The sequence below is a fragment of the Chinchilla lanigera genome, unplaced genomic scaffold (genome assembly GCF_000276665.1).
Source record: "Chinchilla lanigera isolate Chin_1 unplaced genomic scaffold, ChiLan1.0 scaffold00039, whole genome shotgun sequence".
NCBI lineage: Eukaryota > Metazoa > Chordata > Mammalia > Rodentia > Chinchillidae > Chinchilla > Chinchilla lanigera.
The window spans coordinates 5,552,391-5,567,514 of NW_004955440.1; the positions used below are offsets into that span (position 1 = coordinate 5,552,391).

The 15,124-nt window shown below is 38.8% G+C and overlaps 1 long non-coding RNA gene across 3 annotated transcripts in view; it reads right to left on the reverse strand.

Annotated features, from left to right (window-relative positions):
* The window catches only part of LOC102013342, a 67,056-nt gene that overhangs the window by 50,745 nt on the left and 1,187 nt on the right, over positions 1 to 15,124 (reverse strand). The gene's annotated exons all lie outside the window — the stretch shown is intronic.

Sequence of the window (15,124 nt, forward strand, 5' to 3'; positions counted from 1 at the left end):
TTGTATGTCTGTTAATGTTTCCCTCCTTTTATCTTTAAAATTAAAAAAAAAAAAACTGTTCTCCCATTCTGTATTTTGTAGGATTAGTTTGTTTTCATTCATTCTGCTTTTATAGTAGTCATACTTGGTATGCTACTTTTTAAGTGAAATTTGAAAGGATTGTTTAAATGATACACTAGTGCTTGTAAGTTCATATACTCTGGAGAACTAAATCTATATGCATCATTGCATTTCTGCCCTCACAGCCCTACCAAACTAATTTCAGAGTACTTAAAAATCAGGACCTTTATCTTAATATTCATCACTTGAATATATGGACATCTTTCCATTATTTACATCATTAAATTATTTCAGCAAAGTTTTACTATTCTCAGTGTATAAGTCTTGTACTTCATTAACTTTAATACCTTTGTTAAAATTCTCCATTTCATTATACAATTCAATAATTATTGGTAGAGTCCATAGTTGTGCAACCACTATGTCTTACTTACTTTCCTCATTGGTGAGACAAAAATGCCTGACACCCACAAGTTAAAGGAGGAAAGTCAGGGCATTAAGGCAAAGGAGAAACAGTCCATTGCATGGCAGGCAGGAAGTGGGATCAAGGGAGTAGAGGGATGGATACATACCCTTGCAGGCCATATCCACAGTGACCTACCTCTTCCCAGCAGGTCTCACCTCTCAAATTCACACCTAGTTATAAACCCACCAGTGACGAAGCCAGTATCACACATCCATGATTCAGTATCCTCCCAAAACCCCCACTTATAATCATGTGAGTCTTTGGGGGACATCTAGATATGTATCATAACATAGCACCATAATCAGTTGCATAATATCTTTACAAATCCAAGAAGAAACCTTATACCCATTAATTATAACCTCTCCCAATCTCTCCTATTCCTCCAGCTCTAGACAGAAAGTATAAATCTGATTTCTACTGCTATAATTTGTCTATGTTGGAAAAGTTTATGTGTTGTATGAATCAATATTTCCTTTTTATAGCTGAATAGCTTGTTTATTCATTCACCAATCAGGAAACATTTATTTCTCTTTTAATTATTATGAATAATGCTGCTATGAATATCCGGAATGAGTGTTTCTGTACACAGACATTCTTCTTTTTCTTGCATATTTCTAGGAATTGAATTACTGCGTAATAGAGTAACTACTTAACAAGTTGAGAAACTTTACAGGTGTTTGCCAAAGTGGCCAATCAGTGTATGAGCCTTCCAACTTCTCCACATACCTACAAATACCTGCTACTTATTTATTTAATCAGAGACAGTTTGGTGAGTGTGAAGTCAATTTCATCATGGTTTTGATTTGTACTTCCTAGGTGACGAATGATGTTGAGCGTTTTTAATGTGCTCTTTGTTATTTGATTTCTTGTGCTTTTGGTTTCCTATGTAAGAAACTGTTACCCAACCTAAGGTCATGAAGATTTATACCTACACTTTCTTCCAAGAATTTTATAGTTGTGTATCGTACAAGAAATTTTAAAAGTTTTGAATTAGAGTACTATATGTGATGTAATAGTGCTATTTTTTTCCAATGCTGGGGAGAAAACTAAGAGCTATGTACATGCACTTAACCAAACCACTGAGCTATATTCTCTGTCCAGCATTAGTACCATTTTGCTACTATTCTAAATATAATATTTCTCTTAATTGCATTTGTAGGTTATTCATTTTCAGCATATAGAAATGCAGCTGATTTATCTGTATTGTTCTTGTATCCAGATACCTTACTGAATTTACATATCATGATATTTTGATTGTTGGATCTTTATAATAATAACTGAAATCAGGTACTATTAGCTCTCCATCTTAATTTTGTTTTTCAGAATTGTTCATGTAATATTATTGCCTGGTTTTGATTTTAGGGTAATACTGACCACATTAAAAAAATTAGCAAATATTCTCACCTCTTCAAAGTGTGGGGAAAAGTTTGAGTAGAAGTGATATTAGTGTTTTTAGAGTTGGTAGAATTCACCTGTGCAACCATCCAAACCTGAAATTTTCTTTATAAAAAGCCTTTTGAAATAGTTTCCAATGTCCCTAATAGAAAATGATCTTTCCAGGTTATCTATTCTTTGTCTTACAGGGAACATGTCTTTTTATCTAAGTTTATAAGTATATTAGCATAAAGCTCTTCATAATATCCTTTATTATATCTTTACTGCTTGTTGAATCTGCAGTGATGTTTCCATCTCATTCCTGAGGATTATGCAAGTGCTCTACTACTGAGATACATCCCAAGCCTCAAGTGTTTTTCTCCCCCCCTTTTTTTTCCTGGTCAGTATAGCTACACATTTATTTGCTTTATTAATCTTTTCAAACAGCTGTCTTTTGCTGCCACTGATTTTCATTATTGATGGGCATTAATTTCTTTTGCTTGCTTTGGCTTCATTTCTTTTTCTTTGTCACTTTCTTGTGGTGAAATTAAGTTAATGCTTTTTTTTTTTTTTTTTTTTTTTCTAATGTAAGTATCAGTGGTATATATTTCCCTCTAGCCCTGGATTAGAGGTATCCCATGAATTGGTGTGTGCTATCTTTCTGTTTTTATTTACTTCAAAGTAATTTTTATTTACCTTTTGACTTCCTCTTTGATTAGTGTATTATGTAGAAATACATCATTTAGTATTGAAATATTTGGAAATTTCCAAAGGATCTTTAGATCATAAAACATTTGATTTCATTGTGATCAGAGAACATATTCTATATGATTGCAATAAATTATCCAATTGAAAATTATTTCATGGCCCAGAATATGATCTGGCTGGGACAACAATTCACATGCCCTTGAGAAGAATGTGTATTCCACTCTTTTGAGTGTAGTGTTATACAAAGGCCAATTGGATCAAGTTGGTTATGAGTATTGTTAGTCTCCTATTTCATAGCTGATATTCTATTTATACTATTACTGAATAGGGATAATGAAATCATTATGAATTGAAACTTTAATCCTTATAAAATCATTCCTGGTACTATTTGTCGCTCTGAAATCTGCTTAGCCATGTATTAATACGGCCACACTGTTTTTCTTTTCACCAGTGTTAGTAGGGCATACCTTTTTCCATCTTTTAACATATACTTGTGTCTTTACATAAAGTGAATTTACTTTAGGCAATAGATAGTCACATCTTGCTTTTTTATCTAATTTGGATTTTTAATTTACATTTTAATGTAATTATGTGGTTGAGTTTTAGTATATATTTTGTTTTCATTTATTCTACTTATTATTTGTTCTCATTTTCCTCTTTTTCTATCTTCTTTTGGATTAACCAATCTTTTTTATGAATCCATTTTACAGAGAAGTTATTCATTAAAGTCTCTAGTTTGTAATTTTAATGAGTCTTTTGTTTTATCACAGTTTATCACCAAGTGATATTATACCATGTATATTAGTCACTTTCTCATTGCTCAGACCCAATACCAATCAGGTTGACATAGCTCTAGTATTACTTTATAATAACACACTTCCCATTTCTCCCCTCCTGCTCTTTAAATTATTGTCATACATTTTACTTATGCACAATAGTCCCCTTATCCACAGGGGAAATGTTCTATGACCCTTAACGGATCCCCGAAAATGCCTTATATACCATGTTTCTCCTATCCATCCATACCTGTGCTACAATTTAACTTATAAATCAGAGAGATTAATGAATAGAGAGATTAATGACAATAATATAACTAAAGAATTACAATACATTATGATAAACATTATGTGACCAGTGCTCTTTCTGTGTCTCAAAATATCTTACTGTACTGCATTCATCTTTCTTGTGAGGATACGAAATGATAAAATTCCTAAGTGATGAGATGAATGATGTTAGCATTGTAACATATTGTTAAGATACTATATAACCGTTATGTGAACACAAGCACTGTGATGCTGCAGCAGTCAATATGATAATTGAGATAGCTACTAAATGACTAATGGCAAGTTAACATATACAGTGTGGATACACTGGACAAAGTGATGATATATTTACTAAGCAGAGCAGAGTATCTGGCTCAACCTTTCATCATGTTGGTCAGAATAACATGCAATTTAAACATATACATTATTTACCTCTGGAATTTCCCATTTAATATTTTCAGATCATGCTATTCACAGGTACTTAAAACTTTGGAAGGCAAAGCCATGGATAAAGAAGGACTACTATATTCCTGATAAGCCACATAATACATTGTTAATTTATTCAAAAGAGCTTTTCTAACAAGAAAAAATATTTTATGCATTTTTTCCACGTAGTTACCGCTTCCACACCTTTTCCATTCTTTGTGTATATTCTCCAATTTTTCAACTGGTATCAGTTTCCTTTGTTTGAAGAACATCTTTTAACTTTTTCATAGTATGTACCTAATTAGTAATGAATTCTTTTAATTTTTATATGTTTACCTCACTTTTCTTTTTGAAAGATATTTCAGTATGTAATATAATTTGAGACTTTTTTTCCCTTTCATTACTTTGAAAGCATTGTTCTACTACTGACTTATATAGTTTTCAATTTTAAAAACCTGATGCCATTCTTATTTATGTCATCCCAGATATATATGACATGATTTTTCTCTCTGTATACATTTAGAATTTTTTCTTTTCTTTTTGTTTTTTTGTTTTTCTTCCAGTACCAGGAATTGAACTCACGACCTTGCACTTGCCAGGCAGGCACTGTGCTCCTGAGCTAAATTCCCAGCCCTTAGATTTTTTTCTTTATCATGTGTTATGAACAATTTGATGATGGTGGACCTTGGTGTAAATTTCTTCAAGTTTCGTGTACTTGGGTTTCATCAAGCTTCTTTAATCTGACTGATAGGTTTTATTAAGCTGGGAAAGTTTCTATTATTTCATTTTTTTTCCTAATTGCTCCTCATCTTCTTAAGGGACTGCTTGAAGTTGTCCGACAAACTCACTAAAGCTTTTTTTCTTTTAATTTTTCTACTCTGTGTTTCACTTTGGGTAGTTTCTATTGCTCCTTCAATTTGCTCATCGAATCTTTAATACCATTGTGCTAGTCAATGTTCCATTGCTCGGACAAAGTATCTGGCATGGCAGTGCAGGATATCATGAAGGAAGGGCAGAGCAGAAGAAAGTTGTCATGCTAGCCAGAAAACTGAGAAAGGGAAAGAACATGAGAGCAAGGGTCCAGGGACAAGATAGATCCTTCAAGGCATGCCTCCAGGAAGTGAACTGCCTCATCTCATTAAATACAACTCCCAAAGCCTGTCAAGGTGGGGATGTATCCGGTGTCTTCAAATATATTAATAGATTTTCTTTCAGATTTCTTTTTGTTTTTTGTTTAGGTTGTTGGAGATGTACAGTAAATCTAGTACCTGTTACTCCATCTTGATATATAATTTAATCAGAGGTAGCAGGAAAGACTTTGAAATAGACCACTATCAATGTCTTTCCTTTCTCATTTAAAATGAGAATGAGGGATATGGCTCAGATCATTTATTTGCATATTTGCATAGCTTTTTGTCTCTCAGGTCATTAAAAAAAAGATAGGGCAAATACCTCCTCAATCTAAATTCTTATTCTAGAAACAAAACAATTGTACTGCAAAATATTCACTTATAGGATGAGATGCTAGCCCAAGCTCTCTGAGCAATTTGTAAATCCCACTGCCCACATAAGGGATGGACAGCTGGTAGTGCAGGCCAACATATGATAAACTAAGGAAATTGCACTGGAGTGGTAGGACTGGTCCAGTCATTCAAACTCAGCTGTATGACAGCAAATAAAAGTGTCCCAATTGAGTTGGGTGTGGTGGTGCATGCCTGTGATCCCAGCACTTTGGGAAGCTGAAACAAGAGGATTGTGATTTCCAGCCCAGCCTTGGGAATTTAGGGACTTAGTGCGACCTTAATGAGACCTAAAAAAAAATAAAAAATGGGCTGGGGATGTAATTTACCACAAAGGCCTTGGATTTAATCCCTAGTACCACCAAAAAAATGCGCTAATCTCCTGAACCAACTTAATCCTACTGTGCCCTAAACCGTGAGTACCTTCCTCAGGCATAAGATTGTTTTATATTTTTGGTCTATAATCCCATTATTTTTTGTTTTTTGTCTGGCAAAAATATCTTTAAAAGAAGAATAATATAATTTTGGTCACTAGGTTGGTACTTTATTAATGCTAATAAGTCCTTGAATAGGGTCTTAGTTCCTCCAAAGCAGTTTAACCACAAGAATGTGAAATCATTGATGAAAAACCAAGCATGATGGTGCGTACTTATAATTCAAGCAATGTGGGAAGCTGAGATAGGAAGACTGAAATTTCCAGGTCAGCCTGGGCAATTTAGCAAGATTCTTCTTCAAAATAAGAAATAAAATGGCTGAGAATGTATCTCACAACGATCCCCAGTACAGGAGAAAAACTACAGATCAGAAAGTGAGTATAATTCTCCTAAAGTATTAAGTATTCTTTTTTACTGACCTTAGAGCTGTGTATCCACAAAGCTTACCAATTCTTCTGTGAAGGACAATACATTTTTTTTCTGTTTTCCTAGCAAAAACAACCCATTTACTACAACTCATTTCACTCAATATTTTCTTAATCTGAAAAGAAAGCTACTACACAGGTGGAGATGGGCAACTGGTTTTAGGGACATATTGATATAAGCTATCAGGGACAGGTCCAAAGAGCTGAGATTAGTATTTTTAATATAATTTTTAGACAAAAAATTAAATGCTAAGAGCATTGTTTTAGAAACTATAATAATATGAAGGATTCTACAGATTATGACCTAGCTGTGATGCTCATAAAATTTTAATTCTTGCAGCTACTTAAGGTAGTCTATACAAGTACAAACTCAGAATAGATGAGTCATGTTATGAAGGAAATATATGTTCTTACTAATATTCACTTTCTTTGTCTTTACAAGAACATCAAAGGATTTCAACATATAAGAGTCAGATAGAAAGTACAGTACTAGTGTGGTTTTTAATACTTAACTTAAAAAATACAAAAGATATTAACTGTGTAAAGAACATCCATCTTGAGTGGGAAGCTCATGCACACTTAACAAGATTAACATTAATATTTAGTAACACACACCATGCTATAACAGTAACCACTGACTTTCACTGAAGGGTTTTACATCTCTAAGACAGCTTCAATTTCATGACTAGATTACATTTTTAGAAGTCTTTTCCCCAAATCTTTGGAAAGCCAGGTTTCTTTTAACTCCTGTTTTAACATCATAAATTAAAAATGGTGACATTTTTCTAAATGGATTTTATTAGATCAGTTGTTTTCACCCTAAGGGGCTGTGCCCTTTAGCCTAAAGGACATTTGGCAATTTATAGGGATGATTTGATTGCCACAAATAGACAGGGGGAGTGGTATTGGCAGGGATGAAGATAGTTATCTTACAATGCACAGGACAGTTCCAACAAAAAGAGTTATCCAGCCCCAAAGGTCAATAGAACAGAGATTGAGAAGCCATGTGTTCGATCGAGGCTGTGCAGAACAGTTAAATTTCTATGGAAGTCTCTGCTGAGAACTACCTTTGCTGCTGACTTTTAAACTTTCATGCATTTCAAGAGAAATAACTAATTTAGGCCTACTTATTATTGTACAACAATAGCCACTTAAATTGCTTAGGACTGTCATTCATAAAACCCTTTCATATATTTACCTCATTTTCTCCTTATAAATCTATGCTGGTTATATTCTTCCATGTCTTACAGGATATTGCTGTGAAAGAAGAAGCTGAAGTAGTCAATCGAGGTCCCACTAATTCAAATTATAAAAGAAAAATCCAGTGCTCTTTTTTTTATTCTATAGCTATAACATTCTTCTTAAGAAGGGAAGGAGGAAGAGGAAGAGGGGATGTATGGGTGGGGAGGAATACACTCAAAATACATGACATACATTAATTCCCCCCCAAAATGTTATTTTTTTGTTGTTGTTTGTTTTTGTTTTTTGTCCGGTACCAGGAATCGAACTCACGACCTTGCACTTGCCAGGCAGGTGCTTTGCCTCTGAGCTAAATCCCCAGCCCCTCCCCCCAAAAATGTGAAACTAGGGCTAGGGTCGGGAAAGAGGGTATTATGGGGAAATGATTAAAGTCTATTAGGCACATGTGCAAATCTACTGTAAAATAACCTATTACTCTGTAAAACTAATTAAAGAACATTTTTAAAAACAGAATTTAAAAATAAAGTTAAATCATTGTGCAGCGATCCCAACACTCCTTTGGAAGTGTGATTCCAAAACACAGACAGCATCTGTTATAAGGCTGTAAAGAGTAGAAGAGGGCAGAGTATGGGCTGGGTAAGGAACGTAGGGAGCATGTACAGAGAGGAAGGAGCAGAAAAAAAATTTCTTTAGTTAAGCCATTTGGAGGAGCACAGAGATTCTTATATTTAATGTGAGTAACTTTCCTATGAAACAATCACTCCAAGCAAGGTAAAAGTTTTATGAAAATATGAAATGGACTGCATCCAACCAGCTTAATAGGAACCACATTTATTACTTCAAACAAAGAATCTGATACAAGGAATCCACTGCACAAGTGACAGAAAAACGGAGAAGAATCCCGGGACTCAAAACACAGGAAACCACTTTTAAATAGGCGGGCTGGAGGAGGTGGTTATTTCCAGAGCCCAAGGTTTACTCTGTGGTGGGCCTGGGAAGCAGGACATGGACCCTTGAGAAAAACAGTGCTTACTGGGTTTGGTGCCAAAGGCAGAGAGAGAGGTGAATAGCCTGTATTCTCCCACTCCTCAGTCACCTTATAGTACGCCCTGCTGGCCTAACTCAGCAGAAAGCCAGCTGAGATATGGAGCAGAGAAGGTGGAGAGAAATGCGAAGGTAAACAGGACCAGAGTCATCACATGGCCTGTGGACACTGTGCCAGTGGAAGAATAAAACTGAGTTTACAGCATAAGGTAAATACTGAGGACCTTAACCATATTTTCCTTGATGTATTAGATCTCTCCTGGAACAAATAAATGAATAAAATAAAATCAAAGTCATAAGGAAGAATTTGACAATGAAGCACAGTACTACTTTAAATGAACATCTAGAACTTCTAAGGTTAAATGATTACAACCAAGGGGATTTTTTTTTTTTAAAGAAAAAAAAGAAAACAGCTTAAATCAGTATTGAGAAAAGAAGCTAGGATCCTGGCACACTTGTTTTGCACACAGTAGGGTCCAGAGCCAAAAGAGAGGTAAATTCTTGCTGAGCTCTTGACAACATGAAAATAAAAACATTCATCACATTTCCTTTCCAAACTTCAAACTATAGCGGAACATAATTTACAAAGGCTAGCTTAATTTGGGAGGCAAACAAAGAAAAGAGACTAAAAAGGCAATAATATATCATTGCAGGCTTTCTCTCTTCACTGGCGTACTGTGTACATGAAATATGCGTAATTTCATTTGAAGTAGTATATTCAAATTACAGAATCACGAGTATAAAACCTGATAGCCTAGGAAGTGAAAGCCAATCTGCTGATCACTATGAAAGAAAGTAACAGTTAATATTTAGAAGAGACATCATCGGGGGTAACTGCTGTGGACATTTCAGTTTTCCTGTGTATGTGCCGGATCCCCATACCCGGGGATCGGAAGAGCCACAGAGAAGTATAGCTGTGGTGTCACAGGAAAGTGGGCGGCAGGCCTCCTTCAGAGAAAGAGACACTCAGATCACAGAGAAATGTGGACAGGCACTTAAGTAGGAACATTTAAAGTGTGGTTTCTGGTAGCTATCCTGCTTCGGACATCAGTGGGCTTAGCTGATAGACCCAGTAAAAAGGGCAAGACTGAAGCATCTGATATGCTGTGCTGGCTCTTGGTGCTAGTGAGAAGTTTCAGAGAGCCTAGTGCAGCTATAAACGTGAGAGGGTACAATCTCAGGAGAACATCCTCATTTCTACAAGGTAAAGAAAACAAATGCCAAAGTCCAAGCAGCAGTTGTATGGCAGAGAGTCCTCAGAGATGGAAGAAAGATCTGAAAGGGACATAAAGCCTGGCGATATCTACAATTCACAATCCAGGCAGGCCAGCTGGCGCAGGGAAAACGGGGAGTGTGGTGTGAGCTCCACATGCAAAAGGCGAGTGGCTGTGGCAGGGATGGGGGAGAGAAGCCCACCGGGTCATTAAAACCCGGGCAAGCCAGAGACTCAGGTGAGAATGGGGCCAAGGCTAACCAGTGTCATGGCAACCTGAAGAAGTGCTCACCTCCTTCCCTCCTTTCTAGAGCCATTCTTTTCTTTCTTTAATCCTTTAAGGCTCATTTTCTCATGATAGGTATAGTACCAAGGGCCCGGAAGTGCTCCCATGTTTTCTCAAGTTGTTTGAGAAATGGAGGAAAAATTGTCTTGGCTCTAAACCACAAGGAAAACTGCAAAATGAAGTCAATACATATTTCAAGAGGAAAAATTATACAAATCTCTTTCATTCTTTTTAATAACAAAACATCATAGTGTTTGCATGGGACATGGCGACATTTTCCCGTGTTTTTGTAGAATGAGGGATGAGTTCGCTAAGAGAATATCCAGGGTTTACGTAGTCTTTGAATTAGCTCTTCTCCAACCTGGCATAGTGCAGACAGGGAAGGTCAGGAGTGTGCTACGGCTGGGCAGGCAAGGGGTGGAAGGCAGCGCCTCAAATCACCATGACCAGACACCTATGTGGGAGCAGGCACAGCCTGGGGACATGCGTGTCTGGGACAGCGGCAAAGGCTGCTTTCTCTGAGCGCTGGAAGCGGCAGGCAGAGGCCTCCGGAGTTGGTGCAGTCTGGTTTCTGATTCTGGAAAAGACTATAGCAGGATTTCCAATCCAGCAGGCTGTTTGCCAGCGAAGGACTGTGAATACAGAGAGAACCATCCGGAGCCAGATGGCCACTCAGTGTTGTGTAGGGGTATGAATGGAGAACTGACAAAAATGAGACCACAGGGTGTGGTTTCTAAAGCAGGGGAATCGATGGCAGAAAGGAAGTAAGGAGTGAATAGAACTCCATAGAACAGATCAGTGGAAAGTCAGCCAAAAAACACAGAGGTCCAGAGATTCCAAGGCTTCAACGTTCACCTATTACCTGACTGGAACAAAATCCCAGCAACAATGAAGAAGGTCAACCATAAGACTGGCTTCTAGAACTAAACTGCGTTTGGTACATGTACCAACTCCCCATGATGACTGTAATCACTGTGTACTGCAAACATATAATAATAAAGTTAAAAAGAAAAAAGAAACAATTGTTGGCCCATGGTGCACAGGGCCTAATTCTATACGCCTCTTCCTTGGGAGGCCTGGGGCCAGAGTCTGAGCAAAACAGGAGAGGATCCAACCAGAGATTATTATCTAGGACACAGGGCCCCTTCGTGTGCCTTGAGAAATAGACAGTGGAGCTGCCATCCTTTGGGTCACGTTCAGAGGCAAAGTGGCCTCAGTTCAAGGGCAGAAGGATAGAGATTGGGACCCACCTTATGAGCAGGGCAAGGATGGATGTTTATAAACTCTTTTAACCAGGTATATTCCTGATTCAGAGAAGAGTGTGTCTTTCTGGGACCACAGACTCTGACCCAGAAACACCGTCATAGCTGAGCAGACTGAAAGAGGAGGAAACTTGAGCAGCTGCCTCTCTAGAGGCAATCAGGGGGTTGCTGAGGCCAGTGACCTCTGGCTGGAGAGCAGGGTGGAGGACTGGAGGCATCCTTTGGGGCGAAGCTTCTCAGGTTACCTTAGAGCAAAGAATGAGCAGAGCTAGGATGCCAGCAGAAGGAAGATGAGCTGGACAAGCAGAAGAGAGAAATCACTGGGGCGTAGATCATGGCAGCCTTGATTACCTGGATCCCAGCACAATAAAAGAGATCGAGCAACTGTAAGTGACTTTGGATGAGAGTCCTTAAAGGGTGCCAGGAAGATGCTTTAGGCATTTTGGAAAATCCTCTGGAAGAGGTCATTTTTACTGTTTTTCTTCTATGACACTACAGAGAACCTGCAGGTAAAATAATCAAGATTTTTCCAAGATGATCTATTTCCACAGCGGAGGAGAATTTCTAATTCATTAGGCACTTAATCATTCAGACTTTCAGGATTACTAGCATTCCAAAAGCCTCAAAAATTTTAATCCGGATTTAAATTGAACGGGTATAAAATGTGGCAGTCTGCCAATTATTCAACTGCAACTCAACTCTTACTCTTCACACGGTAATGGAAGAAAAACAAAAATCACCTCTTCTGCAGTAGAAGAGAGATAATCTGAAGACCAAAGATTAAATATGAGTGCATAATTATTAGTACTTTTTGTTATAGGCATCACTACACCACGGTTGTAGGTGTAATGCTTTAATTCTGAAATTTTATATCTTTATAAAGTTCTTTATATCCTGAAAAAGTCAAGATAAAAGTATTATCAAACTAGGAATTCACAGGTAAGAGAAAAGCCAGACTAGAAGAAGAAAGACAAGGGAAAAGAAAATGGAATTTCATGTACCAGAAATGAATACGCGTCTGAAAATGTTGTGTGTAAGGAGTTAGGTGACTGTAATGCTAATGCCTTACACAGTTTGGACTGGAGACACAGTGTTATCTTCAATAGTGATGAAACCTTATTTCTCTTTCTCTCTTTGACTGCAAGTACTGCCGATTGAATCCAGGGCCTTTACAGTGAGCTACAGCCCCAGCCATTTATTTTTTACTTTTATTTTGAGACAGGGTCACGGTAAGTTGACAAGCCCTTGCTTGAACTTGGGATTTTTCTTCCTCAGCCTTTCAGAGTGTGGGGATTTTCACAGGCATGCACTACCATATCCAATTTATTTCTCTATTTTTAAATTTTTCTTAGAGCAGCACAAATTGAAAGTATACTGTATCAAGTAGACTAGTTTTCCAGTTGGTATCCAGTCAGTAGAAAAATCAAAGAAAGGTAGGTTGTTTTCAGTACTGCAGATTGAACCCAGGGTCTTCCCATGGAATTAGACCCCCAGGCCTTTTTCTTTTAATGTTTTACTTTAAGACAGGCCCTTGCCAGGTTGTTAAACTACACAAGCCGGGCTTGAATTTGTGAGCCTCCTGTCTCAGCCTCCCAAAGTACTGGGATTAAAGGTGTGCTCTGCAGGGCGGGCTGAATTCTTTATAGACTGGTAGTACAGCCTCCAGATTTACTCCAAACCTACTGACAATAAAGCTATCTTCTACTTTGCTAAACAATCACATTTTTATGAACGTGTCCACTCTTGCTACCCAGTGTCCTTTTATTAGTGGATAATGTCACTGACTACTGTAAGGTACGAAGAAATGTCGTATGTTAACACTAAAAGCTAGGAGATAAAGCCGGGCGTGGTGGTACACGCCTGTAATCCCAGCACTTGGAAGGCTTTGCCAGTTTGAGGCCATCCGGGGCTACAAAGTGAGATCAAGTCCAGTTGAACTGCATAGTGAGACCCTGTCTCAAAAAGACAAAAAAAAAAAAAAAAAAAAAAAAGCTAGGAGATGAAGCTTGGTGAAGACTCAGTGGAAAATACCCTGGGGGACAAGTTGATATCCTTCTGGTGGAAGTTCATTGAACCAGCCTCTACGTTGATCTCAGTGAATTTTGAATGGTTAGCAAGTATCATTCATTCTTAGTTTCCAATTGCAAATTTATTGGAAGGACTTATTTGATTTCTTCAGCACATCACATTTATTAGATGTTTAATAAAGTCTGATTATTGGGGGGGTTTACATAATACTGAGGTATTTAAGTAGTTCAACTGCCTCAAAAATTGTATGTATTGTAAGCTGTAAGCTCAGCTGTAAGCTCAGCTCCATGCAGGCCAAGGCTGGAGGATTGTGAGATCTAGACCAAGTTGGACAATTTAGCAAGATAAGACCGGCCTCAAAACAACCTAAAATCAAAAAATAAAAGGGCTGGGGGCCTAACTCATTGGTAGTGTTAGTGGCTAGCATTCGGGAGGCCCTGGGTTCAATCATCAGTACAAAAGAAAAAAAAAATACATTCAACTTCCAGGTCTCTGTCACACAGAAGTTAACACACAGCTATAGTGAGGACAGCAGTTTTGGCCGTAGGGATGCTGAAATGTTTGTACTAATGTTTCCCCTTTCCCCTCCCCCTCCCCAATGTTCACTTCCACTTCTACTTTTTAGACTTCTAGAGTTCCTTTAACTGGGTAAATTTTCTACCAACTCAGTACAACGTGAACTTTTTACACTGCTTATCACTTTCTATAAACTTGTGGCGCTGATGAGACTTCAAACACGTTTTGTGCCTTAACACACACCACCGTGTTATCAATCTGAAGAAAGGGGCATCTGCCCCTTCAAGTACATAGCGCCTTGGATTATTTGTGGTCCTCTTTCTAGCTGCAAGCTGGGAATAATTTCTACTATATAACTGCAGAATTTGCTGAGGACTAAAAAGATGACATAAATGTATGCTTTGTTTAGTATTTGACATACAATAAAACAGTATTTTCGTACCTCTTCCCTCTTCTGGGGAAGCTGGGGAAGAGACCAGAAGTTAGCTAACATAGTGATAAAAAGTCGGAAGCCTGGAGTGATGATATCCATGCGCGCGCATGGGGGCCTGGGCATGCCACGGCAGAGGGGGACTCTCAGACCTCTTCAATGAGGTTCACTACTGGCAGCTAAGTCACGTTCCTTCCACGGCAGGGTGGGCAGATTCTCCGATCGCGCCATTCTCTAAACCGTAAGGGCATTCTTCGGCCGTCTGCTCAGCTTTACTCGCCCTCGCCCAGTCCTGGGTGGCTGCCCGGTCTTCGTACCTCCGGGTCTCCGCACACTCTCCCCTCCCGCCTGAGAGCTGCCCCTCGCGTGCGGCCGAACACCGCGGCACGTCCTACGCTGTCTCTGCGGCGCACAGTCCGGCCGGCAAAGCGAGCTGAGCCAAGGTCGCACCTCGGCGCTCTAGACTGGTTGAACGCCAAGAGAACAGTGCGCGCTGAAACGGCGGCGCCTTCCGCGCCTCACACGGGTCAGAAGGCGTCACCGGCGGCCTTTCGAGGAGAGGGAGGTTTTCTGCTGGTGCAAGAAAGCTCCGGCCCAAGCGAGGCCGGACCGCTCCCGCCCGCGCCCGGCGGGCAGGCAGGCAGGGAGAGAGGCAGAGCCAGTCCGGCCGCGCGCCCTGCGCCGCCGGAAGT